The sequence below is a fragment of the Empidonax traillii genome, unplaced genomic scaffold, assembly GCF_003031625.1.
Source record: "Empidonax traillii isolate 1590-97213 ecotype Southwest subspecies unplaced genomic scaffold, ASM303162v1 scaffold170:size2694500, whole genome shotgun sequence".
Classification (NCBI taxonomy): domain Eukaryota; kingdom Metazoa; phylum Chordata; class Aves; order Passeriformes; family Tyrannidae; genus Empidonax; species Empidonax traillii.
The window spans coordinates 393,892-409,402 of NW_020955363.1; the positions used below are offsets into that span (position 1 = coordinate 393,892).

A 15,511-nucleotide genomic window follows, 5' to 3' on the forward strand; every position below is an offset into this window, starting at 1 on the left:
TCGACAGGAGGCTGAACATGAGCCAGCAGTGTGCCCAGGTGGCCAAGAAGGCCAATGGCATCCTGGCCTGCATCAAGAACAGTGTGGCAGCAGGAGCAGGGCAGTGATCCTTCCCCTGTACTCTGCGTTGGTGAGGCCACACCTTGAGTATTGTGTTCAGCTCTGGGCCCCTCAGTTCAGGAAGGATATTGAGGTGCTGGAGCGGGTCCAGAGAAGAGCAACGAGGCTGGTGAAGGGATTTAAACACAAGCCCTATGAGGAGAGGCTGAGGGAGTTGGGGTTGTTTAGCCTGGAGAAGAGGAGGCTCAGGGGTGACCTCATCACTCTCTACAACTACCTGAGAGGAGGTTGTAGCCAGGTGGGGGTTGGTCTCTTTTCCCAGGCAACTATGAGTAAGACAAGAGGGCAGGGTCTCAAGCTCTGCCAGGGAGAGTTTAGGTTGGATATTAGGAAGAAATTCTTTACAGAGAGGGTAATCAGGCATTGGAATGGGCTGCCCAGGGAAGTGGTGGATTCTCTGTCCCTGGAGGTTTTTAAGATGAGACTGGATGTGGTACTGAGTGCCATAGGTCTAGTAACTGCGGTGGTAGCGGATCAAGGGTTGAACATGATGATCTCAGAAGTCTTTTCCAACCTGGTTGATTCTATGATTCCGTGACTGCAAAGATGCAAGCAGTACACTGGTGTCTTGCTAGGGTCTTGCTTGGCCTGTAATAAGGCAATATGTGTTACATGCAGCTTACTGATGTGGAGTAGTTTATTTTGATAGGTGGTTTACATAGCCTTGAAAAAGGAAAACTACTGAATTAGTTTCAGCCCTTAGTGACTTTAATGCAAGTAGTGGTATAAGTCTTTGTTGGCAAAAAGGGACTCTCTTAATGCCTTTACAATAACTGAAGTTATAAGAGGAAGAAAATTGTTTTATGTATTGAAAAGTGTAGAATAGCTAATGGTATTATAAGATTATAATTTCTTGCTGTCTCCATCCTTTACGAATTTTTACAGAAAAATAGCTGTCTGTGTTGTAACAGCGATTCTACTGAATGTGTGGGTTGTAACTTGATCCAAAACTTGAACTTGGAAATTGAATTTTTTCTTAATGTAATCCCTGAGTCACTGACGAATTGTAAGGGATCTGTTTGACCACAGATGTTTGCTTATTGTATCATGGTTGCTTGTGGCAAAATGTATGGAGTCGTCAGCTGAAAAAGCTGGAATAAACCATTGTATATCTCAGCATGCCTTAAGATTCTGTGCTTCTTAATGCACCCTCTTGGGATTTTTTTTTTTAAAGAGTTTTTGAAGATCATGGTCAGTGTCAAGTTAGGCCTGCTAGATGTGGTTTATCATTTCATCATTGGGTTTTTAGCAGTAGAAATACAGCTTTTAATGTACAAGAGAAATAGTTTATATTCTCAAGCAAACATGGTCTAAACCCATGTTTTGGAATAAGTCATTACAGAAGTGTTTAAACTGATTTTCCTATTTTTACTTTCCTTTTTATTTGTCTCTCTAAGTGGAGCCTTCGTGAAAGAGATGAAAAATGAAGGTTTGTTTTCCTACTTTTGTTAACTGCAGCAGAGCTCTATGGGAGTCCAGCCAATGCCAGCATGCAGATTATGCAGAGTTAGAGGCTTTTGGGAAGAAGATTGGAAATGACCATTTTGAACTTTCTTTTTTTTTTTTATAAAGTTTGTTTCTCAAAATAATTTGAAGCATTTTAGTGGTATCATTTCAGTTGAGTAAAATCAAAACCTGGGGCCAGAGGTGAGATGATGCCATCCTGAAAAAAAGTGAGGAAGGTTTCTGGATGACTTGTTGATCTAAAGTCACACCTCTTTAGCATTTATAGTTTTCAAATGTTTTATGCTCTTTTGAGTCATATTTGTTTCAAGATTGGCTCTTGTATTACAGTGTGACAGCAGTGTTGTGGCACTGGGAATTTGAAGCTTTTTGGAACTGTTCAGTTAACTGTACAGAACAATCCTACAATCCTCTTCACCAGGTAGTACTTTGAATGCAGAAATACTTTCTTTCTTAAATGACAGAGAATTACAAATCTTGAGTTTTGCAGCCACATACATTTTTTCCCTTTTAGCTTTTTGTTCTTAATATTTGGATTCTTTCATATGTGTGCTGAGCATATTTTGGCACAAGTACTTTACCTTTTTTTTTTTTTTTTTTTTTTTTAAAGTTCCATGCTGTATATTCCAAGGAGTCTGATTATTTTCCAGTTTTAAAGGGGGGAGAGGGAGTGCTGCTCATACAGAGCTTAGGACTGATTTTTCAATTATGTCTTTAGGAAAGGAAAGGAAATTTCCTTAGTATGGCAATAAATGTTTAATGATACTATGATAGATACTATGGAGGCTCATATAGTCCAAATTTCACTACATTTTGAGTATCTTTTACACTTAGGGATTTTTCAGAATAAAAAGAGGATCTTTAAAGAGTAACTTAAAATCCATCATATAAGGTGGTGAATGTATTCTTAATATAACTTAAAAGACTATATGAAAAAGGATGGAAAAATAAGTTTAAAAATATCTCAAGGATATTTTAGATGTATTTTTCAGATAATTTCTATGTGATTTATATAATAACTCAATGTAAAGTATTTGACATAATTATAAGATTTTTTTTTCCCCCTAAGGCATATATCTGGTCATAAAACTCAAACACTTCAGAAAGGTTGTAGCTTCTCTTTCAAATTGTTTGAATTTGACTTTTTTGTCTGATTATACTCCTGTGAGTCACTGGATAATCACCTACAGTTCGTTCATGGATGTTCTATTTAATTCTCCTTTATTGTTGTTTTATTGAGTGTCGTGATGATTTTCAAAGCAATTCCCATCTCAGCTCTGATGGGCTGATGATCTTTTAAGAGAAAGGGTGTATCCTTTGAAGGAAAGAACAGTATATTTGTGACCAAGAGAAGAGGGAGAGGAAGTGAAAAGATCCAGTTGAATAGTAGGAAAACAGTAAGAGGAATAAAACTGAATGTTTAATGAATGGTTGAAAATAATTTCTCCAGGGCAGAGAATTGCTTTAAGGGGCGTGAAAGGAAACTTTCAGTGTTGTTGTAGCCCGGAAGAGTGATAAATGTTCTCACTTACCTATCACACAAATCATTCAGCTTCCATAACAGTGCAGTGCATTTAATACTGATATTTGAATTTTTGCCATGATTCATAATCTTTAAGCAGTAGTTCTTACCAAGTACATTTATATTTGAGGCTCTATTCCCACAGGTGTGTTTTCTTACACGTATTCAAGCTGGGTTTCATTTTATTTCTGATTCATGCATCTTAGCTCTTTAATTTCCACTGAACTTTATTTCTCAGCCTCCTATGTTGACAACAGTGCTCCCACTTGTGTTCTGTGTTAGCTCTCTTATGGCTCTGCGTGCAATAAATATTTCTGTAAGGTCTGACAGTTTTTTCACAGCTGAAAACTTTCTAAGTGCTGTCATCATTTTTGTGTCCCAAGGAGAGCTGATCTGTAAAGGTGAGATTTTAGTCTGAAATTATAAAGAAATATACAAGCCATGTGTTCAAAACAGGGGAAAATAAAGGGTGGAGGAGGAGGTGGGACACAGTAAAAGTGATGAAATGCGATGTCCATGTGAACCACCACTGCAAGTGCAACAGAGAATTTTGGCAACACTTTATGAAGCTTTAGCACTCATGTAGCCACTTGGTTACAACTGGATTACCTGTTTTTCTGACCTCTGTGCAACCGAACAGTCTTCCTGCCTCATACCTAGGGGAGCAACAGCGGGCAGGGTTCCACTGAGAACCAGAGCTCAGCAGTGCCTCTCTTGTAGCCTAAATTTCAGATTGAAGTTGCTTGTCTTAACAATGAGATTCATCGTGGCAAATCCCCAAAGTTGGTGATGATGGTAATGCAGTCCTGAAGTTTCTTTTGGTTGCAGAGGTGGGGAAGGTGTCATCTTCCTGCAGTACGTCCACAACTGCTTAATTGCTTCGTTAGAGTGCAGTGGTTAACACTCGTCAAACTATGTAGGGAGCTTGGTAGCCACTGTGTCACAGCAGGTTAGTGGAAGAATTAGGTCAAGTTTTTAGTGTTTGACTCTTTGGGGACTTCATGTGCATGGTGTCCAGAACTTCTGTGTTTGATGGTTTAGAAAAGGACAATTTTTAATAACAAAACAACATCACAGTGGTTTGGGGTTTACTTTCTTGTGGGTTTTTTTGGTTGGTTTTGAGATAAGGAACAAGATAGTTTCACAGTTCACCTGCTTCATGTGTGCATTCAGGAAAAAGCTCTACAACAGCATTTATAATGTGTGTTTCAGTTGTTTTCCTGTTCAAGTTGAATGTCAATTAATTGGTAGGATATATTAATACTTGCTTGCGTGAGGAATGCATGATTTTTATGTGCTTTAAGAATGGATTTGCTAGTTATTTTTTGGATTAAATCTTTAATATTTAATATGTTAATCTATAGCTGCAGTTGAGTATTGTCCTAGATCAGTACAGCTTCTCTGAGTTATAAGTCTTCCTAGAGATTATCCATTTCTTAAAACTCTTGGTATTATTTTAATGTGTGTACGGTTATTTGTCACATTCTCTTGCCAGATGAGAAGATTTGTCTATGCATCACAGAAAACTCTCTGTATTATGTTACGTAAAACTACCTGAGCGGTTATTCTGCAACCGTCCCCAAACATAAAAAGTACTACTAAGTTCTTTCATAGCATTTTCATTTGAAGAAGGATCTGGAAGTAGTTTACAGAAATGGGTGAATAGTCTTTCATACCAGTTTTTGCAGATGGGAGATAGTGGATTTCAGGTTACGATGCCCAAGAAATATAAACAGCATCTTATCTGATGAAGCTGGCAGCAAAAGAAAAAAAAAGCCACGAGAGGTAAGGTAGTATGAATTGAATCTATTAGTGGTAAGATACAAGGCTAACTTCTTCGTATTCTAAATAAATGGATACACTCAACAATTGCCTTATATTGAACTTAAAACTTCAGTTGTTTGAGTCCTGACTACTTTTCATCAGTGATGTCTCTGAAGAGGAAAACCTGAAATCCTGTCTTGGAAGGTGGTGTGTAGTAACACACAATGCTGAACCAAACAGGCTAAACCTTCCTGAAAGACTGTTAGGTGGAGCAGACCTTAGGATTGAGTATCTAAATGTGTATGTTCACAGCCAGTTTATTTTAGGACTAACATCTGTTAAACTTGAAATGCAGAATTCAACCATATTTTTTTTCCCCCCTCCCCCCAGAATTTCACATTTATTTAAAAAAACCTTATGATTCCCAGAAGATAGAAACCAGATTGGCTGGCTTCACATGTTTTGCTCAAGATTATAGGATATACTTTAGAGAAGCCTCTCATTTGATACTGTACTGAGCACAAAAGTATCTTATTGAGTTGTTAAGCTGGGACTTTGGGAAACATTAGATACTTATATATGAAAGTAGGTCATAGTTTTCCTCGTGTTTTCAGGCCCGTTTTTCCACGGTACTTTGCTAGTAGCATTACCATCAGATTCCATATGCTTCGTGTTGGCTGAGGTCATGGTGAAACTGGGGAAGGATTTTCTCTTTTTATTAAACTCATAGACTATTTTTTGTTCTAGTTCACACAAGTATTGGTTTCAGTCATTTGAAAGACTGAGATCAAGTGTCAGAAAGAAAAGCAGCAGTGTTTTTTCTTCTTTTTTTTCCTGTTTGCTTATCAGAAGTTAAGATGAACCATCCGGCACACACTTCTCATTCAGAACTAGAAGTGTTCTTAGTTTTGTGTGTTTTCCTGCTTGAGGAGGATGAGAATATTTACACTGGTGCTGAACTTTGTTTATGAACTAGTGAGACACCTGCAGTTCATTGAGTTTTGCTTTCCTGAGTGCTTGTTGTGGGGTACTATTGGCTGCTATTGTTCAAATATGCTGTAATTTGGAGTGCTCTCTTTATGGGTGTGCTCCATTCAGTTTTTGAAGTGAGCAGTATTAGCAAGAATTTCATCAAATTCTCATGCTAAACCTCAGTATGAAATCTACAGTGGTTTGTTGAGACATAAGAGACTTTCTCCTCTTATGTGAAAAGGACCGCCCAGTTGATGGGAAGATTAGGCCTCATTGCTTTAGACTGAAAATGAGTTATATCAGAATATTGAAAAAAAGTTAATTCTTCTTTCAAAAGCATCAGCTGGATTTTTTTTATAGATCCTGTTTTTTGAATTGTAAAGAGATACTGTTTCTCTGTATTCTTTCTGCTGCGAACCTGAGTTATATGTGGACTTTTTTTCCCCTCTTGTGAACCTATCAAAATAATAATTAAAAGTTGAAAGAACCAGATCTATGTTTCTGCAGACTAGCTGTATAATTTTGGTGTGTGTTTATGGAGTATACGCCTTTCTGAAATGTGAAGTATTGTAGGGCTGATAAGGCTGATTAGAATGTGACAGGAGACAGTGCAGGTATAATTACTGTACCTGTTTTACTTGGAATTGTTATTTCTTGGAAATGTTATTTCTATGACATTTTTTTAAAGGACTAACCTGACAGAATTTGGTAAAGGAAATTAAAGGATATGCTGTTAAACCTTAACTAATGAATTAATGGAAAATGGTTTGTCAGAATCTGTGGGGTTGTTTTTTTTTTTTTTTCCTGTTTGAGTTTTGTTTATTTTTTTTTTTCCCTAAGAGCTTACAGGTTTATTCAATAAAAGTCTGCTTAACTTTTGGGAGTTTGTACTTGAGTAATTTTTTTTTTGTCTTTAGAAATGTAGGAAAGTTTTAGAGACTATAGTAAAAAAAAAAACCCAGACCAACAGCTTGGAACACAAGTGAGCTTAAAAGAGATGAATGACACCTCTAGAAGCTGGTATCAGTTGAGTGTTCATAGAATGGAGATATTGGTAGTGGGAATCTGCTGATTTTAGCCCCTGTGGTTTTCAAGTGTTTCAAAGGCATCTTGTAGATGTTAATTTTTTATTGGTCCAAGTCGCTTTAGAAGGAGGGCTTCTCTTCAGGCCTACTGTGGGATATCACTTGGATCCCTCTATAGCAGTGGCAGTGATTCAGGTCCAAGATTTTGAGCAAGCGAAAGGACTTCTTTTCATTCCTCTCATCCTTAGATAACAGTGAAACTATTTAATATTGCAGAGAAAGCTTCCTGAGGGGGAGACAGGTGTTAGTCTAGATGGAAAAATTAGAGATTTTCAGGATACTTAAGGAATGCAGATCTGTGACATCTGCGAGCTAGTTGGAAGGAAGACTGGTAGTACAGCAAGTCTTTATGACTGAAACCTAATAGTGTCTGATTTGATGGCTTTATGGAAGTTGATTCCTCTAAGACACAAGGTGCACAATGAGCCTGCAGCTGGTTGGTATTATGTCTTTGTAGCATTATAGCAGTGTGCTTGTTAGGTGGGACATAGCATGTGAAAAGTGACTTGGTTAAAAATGTTTGTAGACCTCTTGCTCCCTGAGACAGAGCTGGGTTCTGCTGCCCTCACAGCTGAACACGTGGCTGTGATTTCACATCCAGTGGTAAGTTGTTTGAATGAGGTCTGGAGCATCTTTTCAGCAGTTCTGAAACACTGCTGTCACTGGGCACTTAACCCAACTGAGCAGTGCTGATTATATTGCCTGCTGATTATATACTGCTGAGTCAAGAGCAGAAATTGTCAAGTATTTAAGAAGAAAACCTCAAGGTATTGTGATAATTAGGCAGCATCTCAAACTGGTTGTCTGAAGCAGAGAGAGCCTGGTTGCTTAAGTAGTTTGCTCAGAGCATTTACTAGACACCTTCTTAGACTCTAGTAAAAGTTGTTCATAATCTTGATATAATTTTGTCCTTATGAAATAACAAGATGACCTGAATTCTTCCTATACTGGTTTGAGTAAGGACTCTGGTTTCTGTTTGCTGCACTTCTACTATTTTAAGCTGCTTCTTCATTTTTGGACATCATCAGTAGCATGGGCACAGCTCCAGAGGGCAATCTAGAAACTGAAATGAGGTTATAGTTACTTTCAGGACTGAGCTAGGATTTGAATGCTTTCTATTGATTACACCATTCAAAGAGTTGTGGTGGTTTTTTTTTTTTTTTTCATTTGAAAGTGCTGGTTTTATTCTAATATCTAAAGGTGTATTATGGCTCTTTCTATAAGAATTACAGAACTTTGCTTCTATATTGTGAGGAATTTCTAAACAGAAGCAAAGTGCAGTTTGTCATGGAGGATCTGGAGAGCTGTCATTCCAAATATCGCACAGAAAATTATCTTAAATTATTATAAAAATTTAAGTGCTTCACCACAGTAGGTGGCAATTGAATGTACTATCTGGGATTTAGTTCTACTGCTAAGAATGCCCTGTGATCTTTTATCTTTAATCATACCTGCCTTTCTTTTTTTCATCTCTCAATCACAGTCTTAGCACTGCAACATAATGGAACCATGTGATCGTCAAGTTTAGCACTGGCATGTGTGTTCTCTTGAAGTTAATTGTTGTTTTATGCAAATGTTTTGGCAGTTCCTAATGTTAATATGGTGATTATTTCCTGATGAAAAACAGGTGAAGCCAAAAGCAGATTGCAAGCTCACATTACCTTGCACCAAAATTAAACTGTATATCTGTTCAGCTAGTGGTGAGGCAGATGTTCTTTGGATTTACAACAACATCTCACAGCCACCGGGATTAAGAAGTACTTTTTTTTCGCAGGGTCCAATGTCACTGAAGCAGCTGTGACTGCATTGTGTATTCAGAAACTGCTGGCAGCTGTGGTGGAATAGAGGTGGTGATAATTCCAGCAGGGAATACAACGTGTTGGACAAGGAGTTTTGTCTGTTCTTGGGCTTCTGTTTTGTTTACTTGGTGCAATTTTTTTTTTTTTTTAAATGTTATTTGCCTGGAAAAGTTTGCTTGACCTACTTCAAGGACATCAGTTAATTGATGATGGTCTTTTAATAGAATATTTTGATCTTTACTGAACTTGAAATGCATAGCTTTAAAGCCTATCATATCTAAGTTGAAAGGACACATTTAACTGGAATGCCAAATTGAAATTTTAATAGGAAAGAAGCCAGGAAATGAAAATTAAAGTTCTGATGTGGCCTAAATTGAGCATCCTGTATGCTTTGTGTCTGTGCAATCCTTTTCATTAAGGAATTAATTTCTTGTTTATTCTTTGCTGAAAAATATGTTTTTGAACTAGTGTTTTCACTTCAAAAAATAGACATTTCTAAGAGGTGTGAGAAAAGCATTAACATATTAACAGAGAATATGAATACTTTTTTTTCCTAACCGTACGCTAACATTGAAATAAAACTGATTTATCATTAACTATTGGTTTAAATCCACGGATGAAGCAATGCAGTGTAGTGAGCAGTTTGACACTACGTTGCTGTTTAAGGAAAATTAAGTCATCACGCTCCTTGGATTCTGCCCTGGTCCCAGTAGTGTGGTTCTGTGTCCGCCACTGTGGTTCTCCTGATGGTCCTGGAATTGATTCAGTTCTCTAAGCTAGCAGAGAAATACATGACTGGATTAGTTGTCTTCAGGCTAAATCTTGCTGCTGCTGATGGGGAGTCTCACAGAGCAAATACCATAATGATCGTAAGAAGTGTGTGGCAGGGAAGGTTAGAAGTACAGGGGGAGAAGACTACTATTTGGGAGGACAGGAAAACTAGATACTGTGATACACCCACCTGTGGATGGTAATGAGACTAAATTTGTTGGATTTTGTGGCAGGCTGCTCCAAAATCCCTCATTCCTAAAAAATCTCTGGCATCCCTGGTTCAAGAGGCTGTAAGTCATGTTAGGGTTTCTTTTAGAAGTTTAGCAGTGAGAGCTTTAAAGAGATAAAATCATAAAAGCCATAGAGTGGTTTGGGTTGGAAGCGACCTTCGAGCTCATCTAATTCCAATGCCTCTGCCATGGGCAGGGACACCTTCCCCTAGGCCAGGCTGCACAGAACCCCATCCAACCTGGCCTTGAAAAACGAGAATTTGAAAATACATCAAGTACTAGATATTAGATGGCATAATAGAGTAACTGGACTTGCTTTTAGTGGTCTTGAACACAATTTAACTGTGTTTTTTTTTTCCTTTTTTAAATTTGTATGTGTTGTGTGCTTAGTGGGTTTTTTGAGTTGGGTGTGGTTTGGGAGTTTGAAGCTGCGAGTTTTGGCACCCTTGCAGGTATAAGCTGGAGTTTTGGCTCTGGAAGAGTTATGTAATTGGTGCTTTTGGTGTTGTGATAAAATAGGTAATAAAACATAAGCAAAAATTACTTGGTAGAAAATTTAATGGCTTTTAAATAGTCACCCAATAATCCTAGAAACAAATCTATAGTAAGTATTGTATTATTGCAAAGTGTGTGTTTGTGTAAATGTTCAAACATCACAGAACTCGATGTACAGTATCTTGACTTCTCTTTTTGCATCTTCCCTGTTTTAATAGGACAAGTTTTCTCCAAGCGTAACATACTATACAGACCAAAGCAGTTTTCTTATTTCGTCATATGTGATCCATCTTCGTAGAAATCATGGCCTTCAATAATAATAATAATAATAATAATAATAATAATAATAATAATATTTCCCTGTACGATAGTTTTCATGAGAAATAACACATTTGAAACTTCATAACTGCAGCCAAACTGATGGACTTGGTAATGGGCTGATCTGGGCAGGGCCCAAATTTAACCCCCAAGTCCTTGAGAGCTGCTGCTCCTGAGTATGTTCTGAACTGTTTCTGCAGGAAGGAAACATCTCCTACAGGTTGGATGTTGGCCTTTTCTTCCTGCCGAAGCCCATTTGCCCAACATGAAGGAGGAGTGGTGGGAATAAGAGACTTTTCCTAGAATGTTCAGTCATCATGTGGTGTTAGAATATAGCTTGTCTGATTTCTCACTAATCTGAAGATGAGAGTGAGCTTATTTGTTGATCTTCTGTGTGAGAACTTAGTCTTTTTTTTCCGTGGAAGAGGGTGTTTGGGGATTTGTGTTTTATGAGGCCAGAACTGGGTTAAAACTAATACTTAGAATGGAGGGAGCCTAAAGGCTTAACAGGAAATTTGTATCCAGTGATGTAGAAGCAGCAGGATCTCAATATGACAGAACTTTATACTTAGCAAGCCACATCAAGTTGTTTAGCCCAGAGTAGAAATGCCTAATGGGACCTTTTACTTACCTTCTCACAAGTTTTACATAGTTGGTCTTTGATAATTGCTTTACAGCAGCAATTCTGTCATTCAACTTTGATTCAGATGACTTTATTCCTAGCAACTTTTTATTGATAAATAAAACTCAGAGGGGATGTTGATACACAATTGTTGTTCTGTTTCCTTATCACCTTCTTGTACTGTAGTGTTACCTATCATAAATAATCTTTCAGGACAACACTGTCTTTTTATGGTGTTTGCAAACTGGTGAGAAAGGTTTACATGTTATAGCCATGACAGTGATAATGATTTCAGCAACTGAAGTCTTGTGGTTCAAGCACAGTTAGTTTCAGTTTATGTACTGAAGAGAGGTGATTTCACAGTGCAATTACTCTGTGAAACACACCGTTTTTTCCCGGCAGAATGAAGACATTGTAATTATAACCATGTATCAAGTAACTTACAGCCATTACGTCCAAGTGACGGGCTTATATAGGTCCGCTTGGCTTCATTTAAGGCTGAAATTCTGGTGCACCCAAAGAATTGGTAATGAATGGCCTCTTGAAGTTCAAGTAGTGCTTGGCACTGCTCTCAGGAAGGTTTATCAGCAATTTGTGCAGAGCCGGGAGAGCAGCTGGAAGGAGCCCAGCACAGCTGCCTGCAGTTGCTGGCGCATGACAGACTGTCTTCAGGCATAGTGCAAGGTTCTGTCTCTGTACTGGAAACCTGGGGAACTTAAAATACACAGGCTGTTTAAATTGTGGGCTTTTTGTGCTGGTGTGCTGGATAGTAATTGCAATGGTCGCCGGTAACTCTTCCTGTTGGATCCAGCTCTGTAATGCTGCTGTGCTGCTCCGGAGCTTTATAAGAAAGAAGACCCTAAGTCAGAAAAGTGCTAAAGCCATTTGTCTCTGTCTTTTCTGCCCTCATCTTCCAGTAAGGGTGTGATTCCATGTACTTTTTCCTTGGAAAGTGGTGCTGTTAACATAGATCCTGCCCTTTGCTAGTGTTTGCTGCCTTGTTACTTGTGCTGATGATGCACAAGGTTGTAGGGACACCCTATACTTACTGTGGCTCTGATTAACCACAAAGTCACTAGCAGGTGCAGGAGGGAGTGTGTTCCTTCTCACATAGAATGACTTCAGCTGAGAATCTGGAGCATATGCACTTTCATCTGTGTTAGGACATGCCCATAAGTGCACCTCCTGTGGGACTGTTTGTGCTTGACCTTACCCATGCCCTCTTATCAGATCACCTCTGACTGTTCTCCAGTGTCACTGTTCAGACACTGCTACTTCAGACTGTGCTTTCTACTGAGCACAGGGTGTGCAAGGCATAGAATGTGTTCAGCAGGATGGCTCTACTGTTACTTCTGCTGCTCTCTGAGGTGCAGGCAGGGTGTTCTCCTTGGTACTGTTACGTGGTTGTGATGCTTTAGCACCACACTGTGAAGCTGCTGAGGTTTTTGCAGTTTCTCTTGCAATTTATATTCTGGTTGCCTGTCATGAGAGGTTCTTTGGCTGCATCCAAAGAGTCTGTTGCCTGCATTATTCATCATTTAGAAACAAAAGTCTCCTTAAGCATCTCAGAGGTAAAACACCCATCTCCAGCCTTCACTTTCTTATACTTGCCTAAGATAAGTTTTCATTTTAAATGTAAAATGTGGGTGTGTATTTTAATGCTAGACTTGTTATAGAAATCACATTTCACAACATCTACTGTACTTTGAGTTATTAAGCTTAACTAATTTTGTTGCCTTCACAAATGGCAAGATGCTAAGATATAAGTTTTACATTAAACACTTTACATCAAGGCCAAGTGGCACAAGTAGTTATGTAACTGTTATCTGTGCCTAATAAAAGGAGCCCAAATGAAATATTGTGTAAATTAGTGTGGGGGGTTTGGGGGTGTTTTTACAGCTTGCTGCACTGGATGTTGTCAGGTTCAAATGCAAGTGGAATTGATGCTAAGCTAGGTTGTTAAAGTGGCAGCAGTTTCTGGGGACTGTGTCAACCACCAGGGTTTCTGCTGCTTTCTGGGACTATGAGTGAGCTGTGTTTGGTGGGAGCCCAGGAAGAGGAGGATGCCACAGCCACCCTGCTAGTGGGAAGTGTTGAGGAGAACTGGTCATATAACAGGCTCATCCTCTTCTCTTGTATTTCTTTTCCTTGTGGTCTTTACATGCATCTCTTCACAGAAAATGAAATTGTAGTAAGAGCTGCAAATCTCTGCAAGACTTCTTGGTCCCTTAACTGTACCTTATGTGCCTGTGTATCCTCAGACCTCTGCATTACCATCCAGTCCCTTAAGTGAAGGTGGAAGCACTTCTATATTTCTGCTGACCACAATGTACATGATGGAAAAACTAACTTAGTGAGAATTGCAGTATAATTTCAATATATTCCCTCAGTGATATAGTATGATTTTCAGAAATTGAAAAGAAAAAGAGGAAATTAAATTGAGGAAGACAACCAAACCTTGAATCTATATCTTCATAACTTAGTATGACTTTGCTTTCACATTACCTGATGCTAGCAATTTGTGTTTATAGAAACACTTAATTGTAAAATTAGGCTTTTGTGGCAACCTTGAGTTAAAATATGAGATAGATAATGAACCAGTGATTATCCAGTGGCTGGAGTATCTCATCATGCAAAGAGTCTGTTAAAATCATTGGCATTCTGGACTCAGGCTGGCCTTTGCCATTGTCTCTGACAGAGTACAGATGTTGTAAGGTCTAAAGACATGATGGATGGGAGTGTCTGAAGATAAATAAACTATGTGAAACTCTTTTTCAGGGTGCCACATTGCAATAACAAGACCACAATTAAAAAAACAAAAGAAAGATGCTTTAGGTATTCCATTAAAAAAAGGCAGAATCAAAAATAATTTCAACAATAATGAGGTAAAATCAAAATATAGTGTTGCCTAAATGGCTGTGGTATCATAGTATAGACTTGAATTCTGGACAGTATGTATTCAAGCTTGAAATTAGCATGAGAAATGTAATAATTTGTGATTAGTTCATATTAATTTTTAAGGCATAGCCAGGAAATACCAGCAAAAGATGTTTTTTAAAAATATGGATTCAAGAAAATTTTAATTTTGGGGAGCCCAGTAAAAACACGACACTTCTCTACATTAATATGGCTATTGAAAAGTTTATTTATATTTTCCACAACTAAAAAATGAATATAAGAAATATTCTAATGAGAAAATTCCTGCCTCCTGTAGAAGACATTTCTACTTTGTTACTTTAGAGTGTCTGTGTTCTCAGGTTAGAGGTCAACAGTTGTGATGTAGAGAATGCATCAACTTTCAGCATAAAAACATTGCTTTTTCTCCTAAAAGCAAATTTCCAGTTTAAGCACTGATTAAAAAATGAGAGGCAGAGGGGGGCATTTGCAGTGTGTGTGTTTCTTATATGCACATCTGGATCCAGTGGTTTTCTGGTTAGGAGTTGGGATACCACCACTGTTGATAAAACTGCATAAAAGAGTCGGCCTTGAAAATTTAGATTTATTTATGTGTGTGGACTTACTGATATGATACAGCTGCTTAGCATTCCTAGCCATTGCCTGGATTAAACTCTAGCTGTGTTTAAGGAAGTGCTCCGTGTGTTTCAGTTCAGCTGCGGCAAAAGAGGTTAAATGGTAGCTTAGCTCTCATCTTGAATATATTGACATGGTAAGATATTCTGGAAAGCTGATTCTTTTTACTTGACGACTTCAGATAATTTTTTGACACAAGGAAAAGGAAAAGTTCTGTGGTAAAGAATTCAAGACTGATTGTGCATGTCCCTGGCAATTGTGAGAAAGATTAGGTGGAATGAGCTTAATTTCATTCTTTTTTTTTCCTCAGAAATTACTGCATTTATATTTGATCCTTAGAACAGAGTAATTATAGCTACAAGCTTAAAAAAACTTGAAGTCTTAATTTTGGTTTCATGTCTTTGGTGTATTGATATTAGAAAAATGAAACAAAAAAGGCCTGCAGAAGTGCTTCACTGTCTCTGGAAATGACAGTTGGAGCCAGATCTTTTAAATAATTTTCTGTATTTTGAAAAACATCTTGGGCTTTCTCCTTGCTGCTTTTATGTCCCTTCCTTCCCCTCCTCCTGATCTCTTCATGGACATCTCTGATGAAGATCATTGTCCATGTGTCTTGTATGTTGAGACAGTCTTGCTGTGATTTACCCAGAGCGATGCCAAACTTATTTTGTGCAAGGAGATGAGACTCGTATGGCTGTCAGATTTTTCTTTTGCTTGCCACTGGCAATAAGTACTAATAGCAAGACTGATGCAGGAGGGAAACTATGAGAGATGAGAGGATCTGAATGGAATTATAGACATCTCCTTTTTTTTTATTT

At 38.1% G+C, this 15,511-nt stretch overlaps 1 protein-coding gene across 4 annotated transcripts in view; it reads left to right on the forward strand.

The window, feature by feature from the left end:
• INPP4B (inositol polyphosphate-4-phosphatase type II B) overlaps positions 1–15,511 on the forward strand; it is a 336,440-nt gene that overhangs the window by 97,128 nt on the left and 223,801 nt on the right. Inside the window, exon 1 of one of the 4 annotated variants that reach the window (XM_027885674.1) lies at positions 8,702–8,803. The exons of the other annotated variants lie outside the window; for them this stretch is intronic. The gene's annotated coding sequence lies outside the window, so the exon portion shown is untranslated. Of the gene's footprint in view, positions 1–8,701; positions 8,804–15,511 lie in introns of those variants that run through there. 4 annotated transcript variants of the gene reach the window in all.